Source organism: Anarrhichthys ocellatus, unplaced genomic scaffold (assembly GCF_004355925.1).
Source record: "Anarrhichthys ocellatus isolate YVR2014 unplaced genomic scaffold, GSC_Weel_1.0 scaffold17, whole genome shotgun sequence".
In the NCBI taxonomy this organism is placed as follows: domain Eukaryota; kingdom Metazoa; phylum Chordata; class Actinopteri; order Perciformes; family Anarhichadidae; genus Anarrhichthys; species Anarrhichthys ocellatus.
The window spans coordinates 7,322,231-7,339,069 of record NW_022280047.1 but is presented as its reverse complement, the minus strand read 5'-3'; the positions used below and the strand labels follow the sequence as shown (position 1 = coordinate 7,339,069).

At 43.5% G+C, this 16,839-nt stretch overlaps 1 protein-coding gene across 2 annotated transcripts in view; it reads right to left on the bottom strand.

The window, feature by feature from the left end:
* wscd2 (WSC domain containing 2) overlaps window positions 1-14,002 on the bottom strand; it is a 32,796-nt gene extending 18,794 nt beyond the window's left edge. The window contains exons 1-2 of one of the 2 annotated variants that reach the window (XM_031856471.1): window positions 13,469-14,002; window positions 4,298-4,582 (exon numbers count right to left, since the gene is read on the bottom strand). The gene's annotated coding sequence lies outside the window, so the exon portion shown is untranslated. The remainder of the gene's footprint in view (window positions 1-4,297; window positions 4,583-13,468) is intronic. The other variant, XM_031856470.1, reaches the window with a different exon arrangement.
* Between the last annotated feature and the right edge of the window lie 2,837 nt (window positions 14,003-16,839).

The window sequence follows — 16,839 nt, the reverse complement described above, 5'->3', positions numbered from 1 at the left end:
GGATTGAGCAAGAAGGATCTCAACTCTGTGACACCTCTCGAGTTCAGTGACAACACTTAACTGTCAGCCAGCACAGACAACTGGTGGGTTCAACAAATGAGTCGCTGCCTGACCTTTAGCACAACTCTGGTATACGACAAAGAGACAGTAAAAAAAACCTCTCACAGCGGGATTGTGCATTATTGTTTTGTAGTTTGAAGGAAAGAAACTGCCAAGAAAAGATGTAAAAAGACAATCGATGCATGTTTCTGAAAGTCATTTTTATATCTTCAAAAAGTGTCAACAAGATTTGAACTTTGTAGATGTGTAATATTTGTGAGTAGGATATTTTGCCATGATAGAAGCAGTTAAAACATTGTTACTTGGTTCGGCAGATGTAATCAATTTCCCCCCCCCCCCCTGCCAAAAAGCATTCTTTTCACTCCTACGTGGGTGAGCTTTTCAGTGCACATCACGCCAGCTGAATTACATTTGTTTTCCCACAGTTTAAAGTGGGTTTTCTTGCTGTGTTTTCACAGTGGCAAAAGTTAGAAAAATACAGGATAATATATGTGTGGTGAAATGTCAGTGAAGTCCACAGTAAAATCAACACCGACAGTCATTCAGAGTGGGCTTCTAGAGGAAAGAAGAGCACATTACTGTGATAGAAATGGTCCGTGTCAACAGAGGCAGGAAGACGAAGTTATCAGCTGCACCGACAACAGTGGGAAAGGAAACCATTTGAGTGTTCTCTCCTTGGCCTTTTGTCCAACTCCCTTGTGCACACAGGCTCGACTGTAAGTCCCATCCTGTAGAAGCACTGTACTGTAACATGCTTTCTCTTCTTCGGCAGCAGAGGGGTTAAAAGCGCTGGCTGACCCTCCCCTCACCCTGGGGCCTGTCTTTCCGCTTCCCTGGTGTGTTTGGCCTGCCAGTGCGCATTAGCCTTGTTTGCCAAATCAAATCAAACTAAAGATCACATTCCTCCTCCGGTGATAACGCTGGCCACGCTTGCATTCAACTTTACACAGATTCTCCTATTGCAAAGTTGCCTGGTGCCTCATTACCGGTCCATGAGCGAACTCAGCAGACCAGCAGAAAGCGGCGAGGTTCTTGAGAGCATCTCTGAGCGAGGATGTATTATGTTCAATGCATAAGAATAAAACTAAAGAATGTACTGTTGTAAATAGCGGCGCAGGTGAAACAATAAGAAAGCGTTTTGAAGACATTTGCAGTCTAGAAAAATATGTAAATTCACATGTAAAACTGAGAAAGCTCACGTAAACCAGTTGGATGCCAAACTTTTGCTGCTCTGCGGAACAGATTGAAGCTGCTCACTCTGAGGGGTGCATGACCCCTGAAAACCAGAGCGTGAACATGACTACTTTGAATAACAACAACATCATCGCACTGCCAGAGCTGTGTTTTTGGCTTCGTGATTGGCAAAAGTTTCCACGATATGCGCTACAGTTTTGGCTTCCCATTTTCCTGTCAGCCATAAACTATGTTTGATCTCAGCGTGTGCTTGCATTAGTGATTGGCTCAATGCCCGATACACTTAATTACTGGTGGCCCCTCAAAAGGAAGCTCATCAGCAAAGATGTTTGAAAGAATCTCTGTACAGTGAGACGCTATACGAAGCTAGGAAAGCAGTTTTAAACTCCTCACAATCTTATGCTACTTATTGTTCCTTATTATACTTTCTCCCAAAACAACAAGAAGAATATGAACCATTTACTGAAGAGGACACCCACCTCTGCTTCAGTGTGGACACTTCACATACCCTGTGACAGAGTTTCTAACAACAGTGTTCCACTATATGCGTTGTACTGTGTGTTATTTATCAATTGGCTATCTGTAACTAAAACTTCTATCTGTAATCTTTCTTGAACATGTGGAACAAACGTGAAATAAAAGTAGACAAATCAGTGCTGTAATGAGTGCCGACAAGCTGCAGTCAAAGCATGTGGCTGGTTGGTTGTTTGTGTATGTTTTTAATTCCTTCAGCAGCTGAGCAGCCAATCATTACTTCAGGACGAGATGGGAATGTTGTATGTAATAAGGCAGCACCCAGATGGTCTTTAATACCCTGATTTTTCCACCAAAATCAGTGCGTATATCCAGGTTTTCCTTGCAAGTAGACAAGTTTGTCACATTCAGCTGCATTGGCCGATAAAAGCCTGTGACTACTGCAGAGTCATTTGTTCCGGAACTAAATGCTGAATGTAACGTTTCCCTCTAAAGACAAAAGCCAGGTGTTAGTGGGTGTAGGTGTGTTTTTTTGCAGTGAGAAAGGGTCTTTAGATGCTATATATATATACATATATATATATATAGTCGGGTTTCATTTCTTGTTTGTATTATTTGTGCAAAATTTGAGACGGGCACCTACTGAAGAGAGCTATCGCTGTAATGAAACCGATTGCTGTGTTTAGCCCTGTTCGTTACGCTCTCCCAAAGCCCGGAGGTAATTAGAAATACGAGTACGTTTGGCATTGTAGCAGTTGAATAGACCAATCACAGTTATGGTTTTTAAGTAGACCCTATAAAGCTTAAAAAATAAGCCCACAATGGCAGGGAAAAAGCTCTTTGTAATCCTGATGATACTCAATGGTCCATTAAGCTCAGTGGTGACCTTTTATTCTGAAAGAGAAGAGGTAAATTAAAGGGTCTAAAAATAATGTAATTCTGTTCTTTGACTGGTGCACAGTAGCGTTAAGCTGTGGCATTGTAACTGAGTGACTGATGATCATCATTTCCACCAGAACACGGTGATAAGCAACTGACACAGTCAGAAAGAAAATGGGCCTGAAGGAATAATAGCTCCATTGTGATTGTGGACACAAAGCAGCAGAGTTGAATTATAGGAATGGAGCAGAAAGACAAAAACTGAACAAGTCATTTGCACAAAATCAGGACGAGCACATATTATTCTACTTGTAGACTTGTTCGGTGCGTTTGTAAATCTGAGGCAAAGAAAGACGGGACAGGAGAGAGAACTTCTGCTATTTTAGGGAGAGATGTGCTAGAAAATAATCTTTGATGGTTACGGGAAAGACGTGGATGATGTGTCACACAGCTCCAAACAGAGAAATATCCCAGATTGCTGTGTGAGTTTCAGACCCACCCTCAGTAGCTGCCCCTCCCAGATCCCAGTTGGCCACACGGATAGACATTTGAGAAACAATCACTTGAATCGGTCCTCTCTAATGGCTTCATAAAAGAAGTAATTATTCTGCAGCGGGGGAGGCGCTGTCAATGGGAGATCAAATGATGTCTTCCACTATCCAACCTTAACAAAGCTCTTCATTCAAGGCCTTACAGAATATCTGCAGCTCAGTTCTTTTTCCAAAGAGGAAAAGAGCTTTTCCCCCTTTTTCTTCTCCCACCTTCACTAAGCACAGACGGTCTCTCTGCTTTAATTAAAAGTGAATTCTCCCAGCTCAGTTCTGCTGCAGATCTCAGTCCTCTCTGCTTGAATAGACTTAAGAGGGGATTGTGGGGGGGGGGGGGGGGGGGGGGGCGGATGCCTCTGAATGGAACTTGAGGCAATTTTCAACATCACATCATTAAAGTGTGAAAGCACAACTGAGGCAATCAACATGCAGCTAAGAAATACAGTTATTCATTAACTGAGAATTGGGCACTTTCTTTTTCCATGTTGGACAGCCAGAGAAGAGTGGGTGTTTGGCTCAGTTATATCTGGAACAACTTGCTATTAAACATTTTTAACATTAATGTGACTCAGTATTTACTATTTCTGAGCTTGAACACCTGTTCTGTTAAATAAGAGGCCAGAAAAACATGACTTCAATCCGTCATGTCAGTGTTGAGTAAATGTTTGAGGTTTTGGTATCTGGTGTAATTCTGAATTTAGGAGGGAGCCGGGCTAGCTACCCCCCTAAGCTAACCACGTCCTGACTAACGCACAGATATGAGATTGATATTGATCTCCTCATGTCACTCGCTGAAAGGAAGTGTAACCAAAACGTTGAATCATTCCTTTAAAACAGCATCAACTGATTTAAGTTGATTTGGCGAACTTGTTAGCAAACAGTTGATCATCTACACATCCAGCTCTTACAGAGCAACATTAGCATTCGTTTGGAGTTGTGTCTCTGGTCAGCTGGTGTACGTGAGTCTCGCAGATCTAACTTTTTAGCTAATAAATGCTCCACTATGTACACCAGCTGGTTCCAATTCATCATTCATTATTACTAGCGACCCCTCTCACATTACACACAGACATTCGATCCATTAGTGGTGTAAGATATTCATTAGTGCCGCTTTAAATCCTGCTGCCACAAAATGATTTTACCAAGATGAATACAGCAGCATCCCACAGCAGCATAATAACCGTGTTGTTGGGGTGAACTTCTTCACGGAGGAAGATGTTGACGCGACTGTCCTTCTGTATCGCACAGCTTCTTCTGCTCTGTTGGGCAGAGTAAGAGCAGAAAAACAGAGGCGAGTGCTCAGCGGTGCAGTGAGAGGGGAGACAGACCCTCCACACACTCAAGCTCCTGTGTCAACGAGCTCGCACTCTGCTGAAGTGTCCTTAAGCAAGAAGCTGAATCCTCCAGCACTGTTGTTCTGCTGCTAACTGAAAGGGAAATGAAAAGAGCAATTTTAATTTATTTTTCAAGAAATGTAATTACGGTTCAGTTTGAAATTACTTTCACCAACTGCTACAGTAAATGTGTGCTTCAGAAGCGCTGAAAGACAGTCGGGGCGAAATGATGTGGTGCCAGGGGGAGGCTGGTTTCATTTGAAGTTATCAGTATTGACAAAATCTCACTTCCCGTCTGCATCAGTCGTCTCTTTCCTTTTAGGAAACCACAGTGTGGTCTCACAGACTAATCTTATCAAGCTAAATCCATTTCCAGCTCGAAAAATGATTGCAAAACTGCCTTGTTGATTCATTGCATTTTTCAGCTCAATGTCCACAAATTAAACATTTGATAGTTTGGCCAACGCCTATCCTTGAGAGGTAAATAACTCTGCAAAAAGAGGATTGGAGAGGCTACTAAAGACGTTGTCTGGAATAAAGGGCTGATCCTGCCCACAGCACCACATGCTGGGATCACTTCAGATAATACAAGATCCTGAAACTGCATGTTGCTGTCACAGCATGAAGCACAGGAGCTATACAGGAAAACAGTCAAGTGTTGTGTGAAGCGGAAATGGAATCAAATCAAAACTGTATGTGACTTTCGTGTGAAAGTAAAAAAATCTACTTTTCATGGTCCTTAGAGAGAAAAGAGTTGTCCTAGAGCCCTGCAGTTTAAGACAAATACTTTAACAACAACATCCCTCGTTACAAGCCGAGACGCCGTCGCTGGTATTGTTTTCACCTTGAGAGTCTGAGTGTGTGTGTCATCATGACAAAATGTGGTCCTGGAGACACCTACTGCAGCTCCAACTACCACAAAGGCTGTTGTTTATATTTCTGTCTGTGAACAGATTTTGTCACAGAGATAATAATAATAATATTAATTTTATTTATAGAGCACTTTTTAAGCCCTAAGCACAAAGCAGACCTGAGGGGCCTGTTTGGACAGAACGGTGTGAGGAGCTCAGTTATATACTCAGGTGCCAGATCATTCAGAGCCTTAGCTGTGATAAAAGCACTTTAAAATGGCCTCTAAAAGAGACTGGAATCCAGTGCAGTGAAGCCAAAACTGGTGTGATGTGTGAGAGTCGCTTTGTTTTGGTCAATAGTCTAGCTGCGGGATTTTAAACAATTTGGGGCCGCTCCGTTTGTTTGTTTAGGCAAGTGAGCAAAGCGTTACAGTAATGGAGGCGGGAGGATATAAGGGCATGAATAATTTTCTCAGTGTTGCTGAAAGACAGAACTGATCTAATTTTGGAGATATTACCGTGTTGATGAAAAACACGACTGGACTACTCTCTCCAAGTGTTGCTCCAGGCTCCAGTTGCTTTCTAAGATAACACCCAGATTTCTTTGTGGCTGACTTCACGTTGGGAGTGAGGGGGCCAAGGAGTGGCTGCATTTGTTTTGAGATGCCGTTTTTAAACCGTGCAAGATGCAGCACAAAACTCTCCAGAAGTAAGGGGGTAGGAAGTGGGGAAGGGACCTCCCCACTCTAACGCTCTGGCCCGATTTGACGTCGCGGCTGGTGTGATCCCATAGCAAGGTGCTCTATAGTTGGATTTTACTTTACATTCTGTTGTGTGTAGTTTAATCTTTAAAATGCACACTATTGTATTTGCAAGTACAGTTCTTGAGTAAACCTACTTGGTTACTTTCCACCACTGACTTACACTGCACCAGGCTGGAATCCACATGACAAAAGGATATGTTTTAGAAACGCTTATTGCTAATGTGAAGTGCATCTGCTTCTTTTTAGGTTCAGTGATGGTTGGAAATAAAACTGCAGAGTTAAATAACCAATATTTTGAGCCTGTTTTCTCACCAGATTGTAATGACAGAGTTAAAAGTTGTATTAGCAAAAATCAACCACAGCAAGAGGTCTCAATTGTTTTCACAGGCTGTAGCCTCAACAGAACAGAGTATAATGCAGCCAAAACACATGTATTGAGTAATAACACAAATCTTCATTTTCTTTTTCTCCACTGGAAAGATATACTCTTGCTATTAGTATGCAGGCTATACTGCTTTCAACACCTACACATACAACCCACAGCAGAATCGAAAGCATTTGATGCCCATGCTTGTGGAGTTGAGCAAAGTCTGTCGGGGAAATGAACACTAAGGCAAATGAAGGGAGATTGCATTGCATTGCATTAAACATCATCACAGACTGATGATGTTTAATGCAATTCAGATACTTTATTTTCCCTTTATTAAAAGGAGAAGGAAAGGATGGCACGAGAGCAGTCAGCTCCACTCCGACTGTTGTTGGACACAAGCTATTTAGCTGTTTTTGATGAGCTCTTCAATGTGCACAGTCACGCAGGGCAGCAAGCTGGGCGCACTGGTCTGGATGCATTCATCTGCAGAACATGGAGTGTGTATGTAGAAGGGTGCTCAGTACGCACGTCTTGCAAAGTGTGTACTGAACCATGGGCCTCATCAGCATCACGCAAATCAGCCTGTAAAGGTCGAGCAGCACCAGAGGCCTGCTGTCAACATTTCCTCTTCAATTAAATATGATCATTAGAAGCCTTGTTGCTCATAGGTCCTATTTTTAGTCAACTGTTGTTGCTTTTGTTGACAAGTTGTCACTACGTCCTCATTGTTGGTCCCATCAGCTCTACATGGAATGACAATTCCCACGACTGAGCAAATAAACACATGTATTTAAGTCTGGACTAAAAGGTGGGTTTAATGTATGTTTAAGCCAAATCTTGAAGTGACGAGAGTACAACTTCCGCATGGTTGCAGCTTGATTCACTTGAATTGAAATATATACATATTGAAGTCTACAAACGCGGCTATGAATGTTTAAGTTATGTGTGTGTGTGTGTGTGTGTGTGTGTGTGTGTGTGTGTGTGTGTGTGTGTATGTGTGTGTGTGCACAATGTGTGTATACAGATATTCCCTTTTATTTCCTTCTTTAACGTACATTTTTGTTTGTTGGTTTGATTTTAAACCACATAAGACAGCCGAACAATGTGTCGGACCTAGCTGAAGGACGAAATCTTTTATCAGCAGACATTGTGAATACTACTGTTGATAACATACTCACTGCATGTAAACACTTTCTTCTGTAATAATAGGAATCATTGTAATCATTTTCCAGTATGTGAAACTGTTGTCATCAGTTACCACATGGAGCTAAGACCTAAAGGAAATTGAGAAAGGTTCACTTCTGCAATGATGGGAGAAGAAGAGAGTGCGACAGCAGCTCAGAGGGAGATAAGAAAGAAGATGAAAGACAGGTTTGAGTGCATCTTTTGAAATAGTATAATATATGCGTGTTCACCTGCGAGCACTATAGTGTGGCTTTAAATGTGTGTGTGTGTGTGTGTGTGTGTGTGTGTGTGTGTAGAAGTAGAAATGGGCAAAGTATCTGGGGATTCAGGCTTTCTGGCAGCTGTCTGCTTTGGGCTTGCAGGAAGGAGCGAGCCTCAGCGCTGCTGCCTCTCCTAAGATGAATAAAATATGACGAGCATGCAACTGTGTTTCAACGTTGCCCTGATGCAACATGGACAACATCTCTGAAGCAACAGAAGGACCGTACAGAAACAGAAATCTGTGAAGTTACAGAGCAACAGCGAGATGCTCGGTTATTTTCGTAAAAGAATACCCAAACTTGAGTCCAACATGAATGTGGTTGCTTTTACCTAAAGGGTCAGTTCATGTCCAAAAAACATATTTTCTCACTTCCCTGTCGAGGCATCTTGCCATGCAGATAGTTGGTTTTATGTGCTCGGGTTTTGACTTTCATCCTCTGAAACTTAAAGGGACTCTTTCTTCAGTGGAAAGCAGTTCCAAAGAAAATGTTTCTCAGTGAGGTCTGTGGATTTTCCTGAGTAACTGAGGCATTTATGGAAAGAATTTTCTTCAAATCTGTGAGCACCGCAAACAAAATTCCCCACACCTCAATTAAATTGGAGTGGAGGCAGACATTTCAGAGGCAGATATCTCAAAACCTCTGCAGATAAAACCGAAACTATCTGCGTGGATAGATCACAGTAATGGTGAGTGAATAAACTGACCATTTTAAGCTTCAATCAGCGCAGAATTCACAAAATACAGAGTATTGCTCCTCTGATGATGAAAAAGAGAGTGCGAGCTTTTGCCATTTACAGATCCACAGCAGCCTCTCTGTGTTCTTATTTGTGGTGAATTATTCTTGAGGTGCGTGAGCCCTTCTCATAGTGCTGCGGCGGTGCGTCAGACAAGAGAATAAGGTTGGGAACCCACTACGTTCGAGGGTCTAACACAGCAAAATGATGCTGCCTGTGTTGTGGCCTCAGTCTTCCGCCAGACCGCATTCAAGTTCTCCCGGGGTGAATGAGGAGAGGGTCAAACCGGGAGTCAGTGAGGCGCTGAGCGGGAGCTCAAGCTGAGTCATCCCACCCTCAAGCAACCTGGGAAAGACATCTGCACAGTCACACGGAACGAGCAGAGGTGATGGGGGTTGACGAGGCATGGCAAACAGGGCTCGTGGCTGACCGGGCGTGCTTCATTTACTGCATGTGATGGGTGCTAACATCACGGCCAACCTGGGCAGCTCCTCTGACAGATGGAGGATATTAGCGCCGCAGAGGAGCTCAAGTGTGCGCTCTGCTTACCGCCAGATCGGAAAAGTAGCTGATAAGGGGATAGACTTAGGCGCTTCATCCCACTTGCTGCTGGAAATGAATGGAACAACATGTAAGGCTGAGTGTAAGAATAATAAGCCCTTACTTAAAGTGTGTATAAATAGACAATGCTCGGGTTACTGTTGCACATCTTTTCACTTGAAATCCCAGTAGATGCAATTACTGAGCACAACACTGACATGGGAATGTGCTGCTGTTTACCCTTCAATGACATACCCCCAACAGGAAATAAGCAAAAGTAGTTTATCTGTTAAAAAGATGGGAATGCTGTTATTCCATGATAGCCACAGCGGTGGAGGGGGCGGAACAGAGGGATGCAACATCTTGATTTGGCCCGAGTACTTCATTTCACAGCAACCTGACAAATTTCTCTGGCAAGTGTGAGAGCCCAATTAAGTGCGGGCGCGCTGAATGGAGATCTGAAGCCGCTGCTGACGCCGACCGCACAGCTGACAGACCCGGAGGGGGCTCCACCCTCTTCTGACTCTTTATCACATCGGGGCTCCTGCTGCTGTATCGCAGTATTGTTAGGACAGGGCTTATCAAAATCTCCTGACATCCTCTTTCAAGCAAAAAGCTTGTCTAAATTTTCACAGTGCAGTCTGGATTTGGACGGATGTGTTTTCACGGATCGACTAACATTGCTCGAGGTGATGTTCTGAAAGCTGAGAAAACACCACAGGGCCTGCTCACTGGATAAAATATCTACTTTATCGACCTAATAGAGCTTTAACAAGGCTTCTTTAAATGTTTGCTGTCAAATTGTGCATTCATAGTCAAAATCCTTCAAATGATTTGTAATCTTTATTTATTCAGTTTTCTACCTATTGGGATATAAATACCTTTAATGGGAGCACTCTTTTAGGAGTATAAATGGTGCTTTAGTTTGAGGGGCAGACTAACACACAGACTAACACACAGGCGGCACTGTGACTGCCAGGTCACAGCTCTGTTGGTGCAGCAGGTACAGAAAACAGAGTCCAGCACTTTAACGCCAACAAAAGCCTTTTTGTGAGGCGGGGATCGAGTTGAAAAAGGGACAAGGGGGTCTGCTACTCGAGGTGAGCCATTACAGTGGTGATGTGCTAATCTCGACGACTGGCACTATCTCGAGGTCGGCCGTGGACCACAGAGAATGTGGATTTTATATTCACTGTTTTCTCCTTGTCATCTGCTCCTTGTCTCCCCCGCCCCCATTTTCTCCAATGCTTTCACACTCTCTTCCCCCATCTTCGCTCTTCAAGCCCGCTGCCTCCTCTGATGACGTTCACAGTTGTGAGTCAGTCTCAGAGAGTTTGGTTCAGACTGAGAGGAGCCAGAGTTGATGCTGTATCTGACCTCTGGAAGAACAGCTAATGTTGTAATAAGCCATGTTTGGGGACAAAGTCTTGGAACAGAAGAGAGGTTTTTCTAAATTAAATTTACTGTAAATCATGTAACTTTAAAAACAAACATGCTGCTGTTTGATCACAGCGGTTATATACGTATATGGACTCATTCAAGACTGCTAGTAGATTTAAAACTGGGGGGGTTGGACACACACACACGCACACACACACCATTTAAGGCCTCATATTAGCCTTGGTTGGATTAAACAACAGTCATGTCCTCAGCTGGGTGCCTGTCTCTGTCTGAGAGAAAAGTCTGAACAGCAGGTCTGAGTTCAAAAACATAATTGGCTATTTAGGTTTTCAGTCATGGGATCAAAGCTTAATAAGTGGCGTTTGGTTTAAATACTGTAGATGGACTTTAATATAACATATTTTGTTGGCTGTGTTGTGTCTGAATTCTAGGTTTGAGTCTGAGTTTGAGCCATGCATGTGAGTCGATATCCGTCAACACTAGACTTCCGTTAAAGTTTAGGTTTTGGTTCCGTCTCCCACCCAGTATTTTCCTTACCACCTGTCTGGGCAGTGATTATCTGGATACGTCTTCTGGAAGAGGTGCTGTGAATAATCCTCCTGTAAGCTGAAAATCTGGCTGAGATGCGCATGCAACCAGACTGACCCACTCCTCGGGTCTGTGTGACCGTAACACAGTTTTGAAGATTATCCTCTTTCATAAATCATCTTTTCTTTCAAGGAAGAGCTAAATAAGTTATTCCAAGCCATAATAAATTAGGGCATACCTCTTGGAGTTTCACACCAACAAAACTAGAATTTTGATAACTTTCAGCACGTCTTTGGCGAAGACTGCAGAGTGTTTAACACCAAGCTATTTTTGTAGGCGCTCTAATGAGGATCTCGACATCCTTTTCTTGATGGTGATATATCGGGAGCGAGTACACCACTCAACCTACACACAGCTCTCACTGCACCAGTGGTACTTCACTGTAATGTTGGCTGGCAGAAGCATGCAAACTGCTCCTGTCAGTTCCTCTGGCGATGTTCAAAGTGTTGCAGGCCATTGGCTGTGATCCATGGCTCCTCCCTGAAAGGTCGCCAAGAGGATGACGATGAGATAAGCTCTGGGGGAATTCAATGCCTTCTCATTCGGCTGCCGGCTACCCCGCCATTACACAAGACACTTCATATCTGAGCCACTTTCTGAAATTCAGCATCAAATTTCACCAAAACATCTTTCTTTCATGATTAAATATTTTCGGCGCAATAGATCATATTGACAGTCAAATTCCGGGGCTGCGACTTTGACCCTGATTGTTCACTAAAACAACAGTAGAAGTGGGGACAGCACCCTCCCATATGTACAAATGTGTTGTTGGAATATTCCACTGATGTCTGTTCACTGCCTCAGGGAGGACTGAGCTCACGGGACAGCTCAGCCGCTGTTAGCAACAATACAATCTTTGTGATTTTATTTTTTAAATGAGCGTCCACAGATTTCTGCCATGTGAAGCTGAAACCGCATCATATGATGTGATAGAGACTCCCAGTATCGGAGGGTTGAATTAGAATTTAAAATCAGAGCTTTGATTTTTATTCCACAGTGACGTTCATGATATGGATCAGTTCTGCTTGGTCTAGATTCAGGAGCTGCATATGAACTGAGTGCCACAACAAGAGGCCTGTCGTGCTCTGTGCTTTCTATTTACTGTCATGCCAAGTGCTGAAGTAGCAGCAGCATGAGCAATTAGTGGCATTCATGAATTGATTTTAACAGCATAGTGATCAATCTTAACAACCATTATGTTCTTCTTCTTCCACTTCACACTGGGCGGCCGGTTCGATACGGTGATCTACAGCACACCGAGGTCATCGGGGACAATGAGGGGGAGAGCAGGCAACTGAATTTGCATAATTTCCTTAAAGTCACTAAGAGTTACCCTTTAAGTAAAATGCCTGCGCAGCTGAGGATAAATATTGCAACGGTTATTTGCTTTATCGATTCATCTGCATAATTTGTTCTCTGATTTTTTTGGACTTTCCTCACATCTGAAAAGCTGGAACCAGAGACAGTTTACAAACAAAAGACAAACGCAGTCGGACAGAGCTGAACTCTTGCTTAAAACAAAGTGAGGTTCTGTACACAACAATAACACTAAAATCGAGAAAAATGCAAATTCGTTTTTTAAACTACAGAAACAAATGAAGGGTGGAAATGCAGCCTTGGTTCTGCCAGTTTATGATTTGCAGCTCTGGTTAAAAATTAGCAGGAGTGCTCTAATTAAAGTCAGCAACTTCTCACTTTGGGGAAAAGGATGAAGTTGTTCAGACTGTGGGCCACCGACCAACCATGCACCGGGTTAGAGACGAATGCATTTTTACTGCCCACTGGACATGATAATGTGTATTGGGTAGAGAGCAGGGACACCTCCACGTCTGTCACACAGCAGCATGCAAATATCACAGAGAAATATCGAGACAAAGCCAACTAGTCCAATAAACAGAATAATACATTTAGATGTTTCTGTGTAGTGTGCAGGGCAGATTAGGCCACACTAGCTGTTTGTATCACCTGAGGCTCAGTCTGTTCAAAACACATCAATAGACAAAGCCAACTGCTGTTACTGTTGAGGCTTGTCTTTAACAATTCCGTTTTAAAATGCCAGTGATCATTCAGAAACAGTAAAAAATACTCAAACAAATGTTGGACAACTGATTTCTGGGATTGTGGGATTTGGTTTATACTTCCAGGACCAGCAGTTATGATACCAGTGACTCCAGATACAGACTTAAATAAAAACCAACCTATATGCACACATCATACAGGACTCTGTGAAATCTTTCCTTCTGGGTTCTCGTCAAATTCAATATGTGCAGTGACTTCACCTTACCTTTCAACACGAGTCAAGGGGAGGCTTCAGCAGATGGTTTGATGCAGTTCACAAGACGCAACTCAGCCGAGGATCTCACAGGCTCTGACATGTTTCATCTCCACGATCGTTCAGCCAAATGGTCACCTGCTTACACTGTGCTTTCATCCGCAGATAACTAACGTTGGTAGCCACTCAGCGCTGCTCCGTAATGTACTGTACGGTACCGCGGATAAACCGCTGCACGCTGCTATCTTTCAGTCGGAGGAGGAGGGAGCAATGTAAATATGCCCATAGGCTCAAGCGGTCCACATCAGCCCCGATGAGACGGTCCACTTCTGGTCTCACTCGCCGCAGTCAGCTGGTCACCGCGTAGATGTGATGCAGGCTGGAGGGCCGACCTGTCTTTCTCTGTCGACTGTCCGATGTGAAGGGAGGCTGTTTGACGCCGCGGAGAAGCAGCGCCGCACCGTGCGTCCTGCGCTCCCGCACGGACCAACAGCACTGCCTGCTGTACTTAAAGAGACACAGCAGAGCACGCGGAGGCGCGCTGGTTCCGCCGCTCTGCGCTCTGCTCTCTGGGCCACGCACGAGAGGTTTGACGCGGTACCACTATCTCCGCTTACAGGAGGACGATCCGAGTTTGATTTGGTGTGAGGGCTTCAGTCACAATCCAAAATCAGGTGTCGATCTGCGGCCAGGTTAGTTTTGCGCATTCAAGCAAGTTGCCGGATTTGATTAGCACCATGCTGGTCAGCTTTCTTGAAGCTCTTTAAGTACAAATAATCACGAAATGTTCCTAAAGCATTCAAATACTGTTTATTTAAGAAGGAAAGTTGAAGCAATATGAAGTCCTATCGGTGCAGTGTATACGGCTCTCTGTTGGAACCTGCTGATTGTAATAATAATGATATTAATAGCAGTAGGCTTGGGGTTAGTTTAGAGTGCAGCTTGACCTTATGGACAAGAGACAAGCTGTCAGTGTACCAGCAGCATTTAATCAAATAAAGCACCACTAGTCATATACAGGACAATGTACTGTAGACTTGCACAAACAATGTACAGAATATAAGTAAGGTCCTAGTTTTTATTTTAGTTCAATTTCTATGATTTTGTTTATGCCTTTTCATATTACTCTTTTGAGGGGCCTTACATAAAAGTCACTACGAACTGGTGGAACTTGGTGCTCCCCAAAAAGTGCCCTTCTAGAGAAAATGTGATGCAATGCCATATAGTCTGCCCTACATGCGAGAATACCTTCTGCATGCTGGTGCCCCACATGCAGCTTGGTGCCATTTAAATTGTTGCCCATGAGATGTGTGTGCTAATAGCATCCATGGATTCCCATACAGAGCTGTGAGAGAATTGGTCTGAAGTGAATACATGTTCAAAAAACTCACCCTTTTCTGCCTCTCTCTGAGCCAAACCACACCACGGTCACATTTGATTAACTCTGAGAGGGTTCTTTTTTTGCTTGCTCTGCATTTTGATTTTAATCCAGATTTCTGCTTCACCCCTCTCAAACCCACCTCCAGATGTTCAGCCGATGTGTGTTTCCCTGCTGCACGCATTTCGGAGTGATCATCCATTCTGTTGAACAGCAAATCTCCTTGTGTGTAAACTGTGCGCTTCAATCAGCTTTATCGTTCTGTCCCTGACAGTCTCGGCTGTTAAATCGATGGCTTAGAGCAACTGCATTACACAGATGTTTTAAAGGGCATGTACACAAATAGACATTCACATGCAAGCAGAATAGATAGTGTTAGAGCCTCCAATGCACCTGGCTGTTGTGCTTTTGGGTAAATGGCTCTTCCAAAAAGATTAAGTTGTAATGAAAGAATATTGTGGGTTTGTCTCACCTGTGAGGTAGCCTACTCCCTTCTAGCTCCATCACCTGCAGTCTGAATAGCCACTCGGTTATTACAAGCTTAATGCTAGTCTGGCCTTAATGGATGGTGTGCTGACACTACAGAGGATGACTCTGCATATTTCAGCAGCATCAATTCATGGGTTAGTTGTTGTCTGTGCTGTCTGTCCCCCGTAGCGCTGTCACCTACAATTATTCTCCTCTACATGGTGACTCAGCAACGGACTCCAACTTAGAGGGACACTCTTGAAATCACCAGTGTGCAGCAGTGTTATTACTCATGCTGAATCAGGCAGACAGGACGGGACAGCGGCCAAACAACAGAATCCTAAAACTCTCAGGCTGACGATTAAGGAAGCGTAACTAAACTGCGGAGCGTTGCAGATAGATGCGAAACATCTCTCCTATTTTATGTTATGTTTTTTCTTTTTTCTTTTTCAAGGATACAAACACGCATGCATGCATTGTTAGAGGTCAGGAGTGGGGAGTAAATCATATGGTGCAAGAGATAAAAACTCCAGGTCAGCTAACTCTCATACATCTGCAGTCGCTCCATTGTGTGTACTGTGCGTTGGCCTGTGCATGACCACCGCTGGATTATCTGCTTGTCAGATGCAGAGGACAGAAGTAAATAGATGATAATGGGCTCATTGTATGAAATCTCTGCTCTCTCATAGGGATACGTAGGCGTCGGTATGAAAAAGGGAACAAATGTTCTTTCATTTTCAGATTGTGACCGGTTAAACGGTGCTTCTGGTGAGCCTGTTTCATGTCACATATGACAAATGGGTGTTGTGAGCACAGATAGCACACAATCCCCAACAAAAATAAATAAATAAATGCTGTTGGATTTTCCTCTCTTTGAGATTTGCACATACAGTGCAGCACCGCCGTATCTAAATCACAAAGCATGAGACCAAAGTCTGTCAAAGATAATTTTATGCATAATCCCACACATCAGCTGTTTGTATTCACCTGTTGTTTCACCCAAGAGACCGATCGAGCTTTTGTGCTGTAAACAGAGCCCAATGAGAAATCTACTGGAGCTACAGTTTGGGAACAACAACATTTTTTGCTGCTCATTAGAAGACATTCAAAATCTTACAAGATGCTAAAAGAATGAAAGACAAGCTGTCGTGCACGGGGGTTAGCTGTCAGAAGTCAACAATGTGCCTCATCGTCACCGATGATTATTCAGTTTTAGGTTTCTTACTGGAAACTCTCGCATAACAAAAACCGAAATCCTTCGTCCTAGTGCTGTTACGCCTGTTATTGAAGCGCTAGGACTGTTGTTGTTCGTCACATGAGAGCAGCATGACCAGGTAAAATGCACAGTTTGAGAAGTGTCAGTGTCGCCTTTAGCACATCGGGATCAGTTCTGCATGGTGAGGTGTTTAAATTTCACATGCATGTAACAGAGAGGCAGAAGCGGGAGTGAGGATGAGCTAGCTGTGTGCACATCTAAACTATGTTCTCTGATCACAACTATACTTGAGATCATCATCATCATCTTTATCTACTTTTC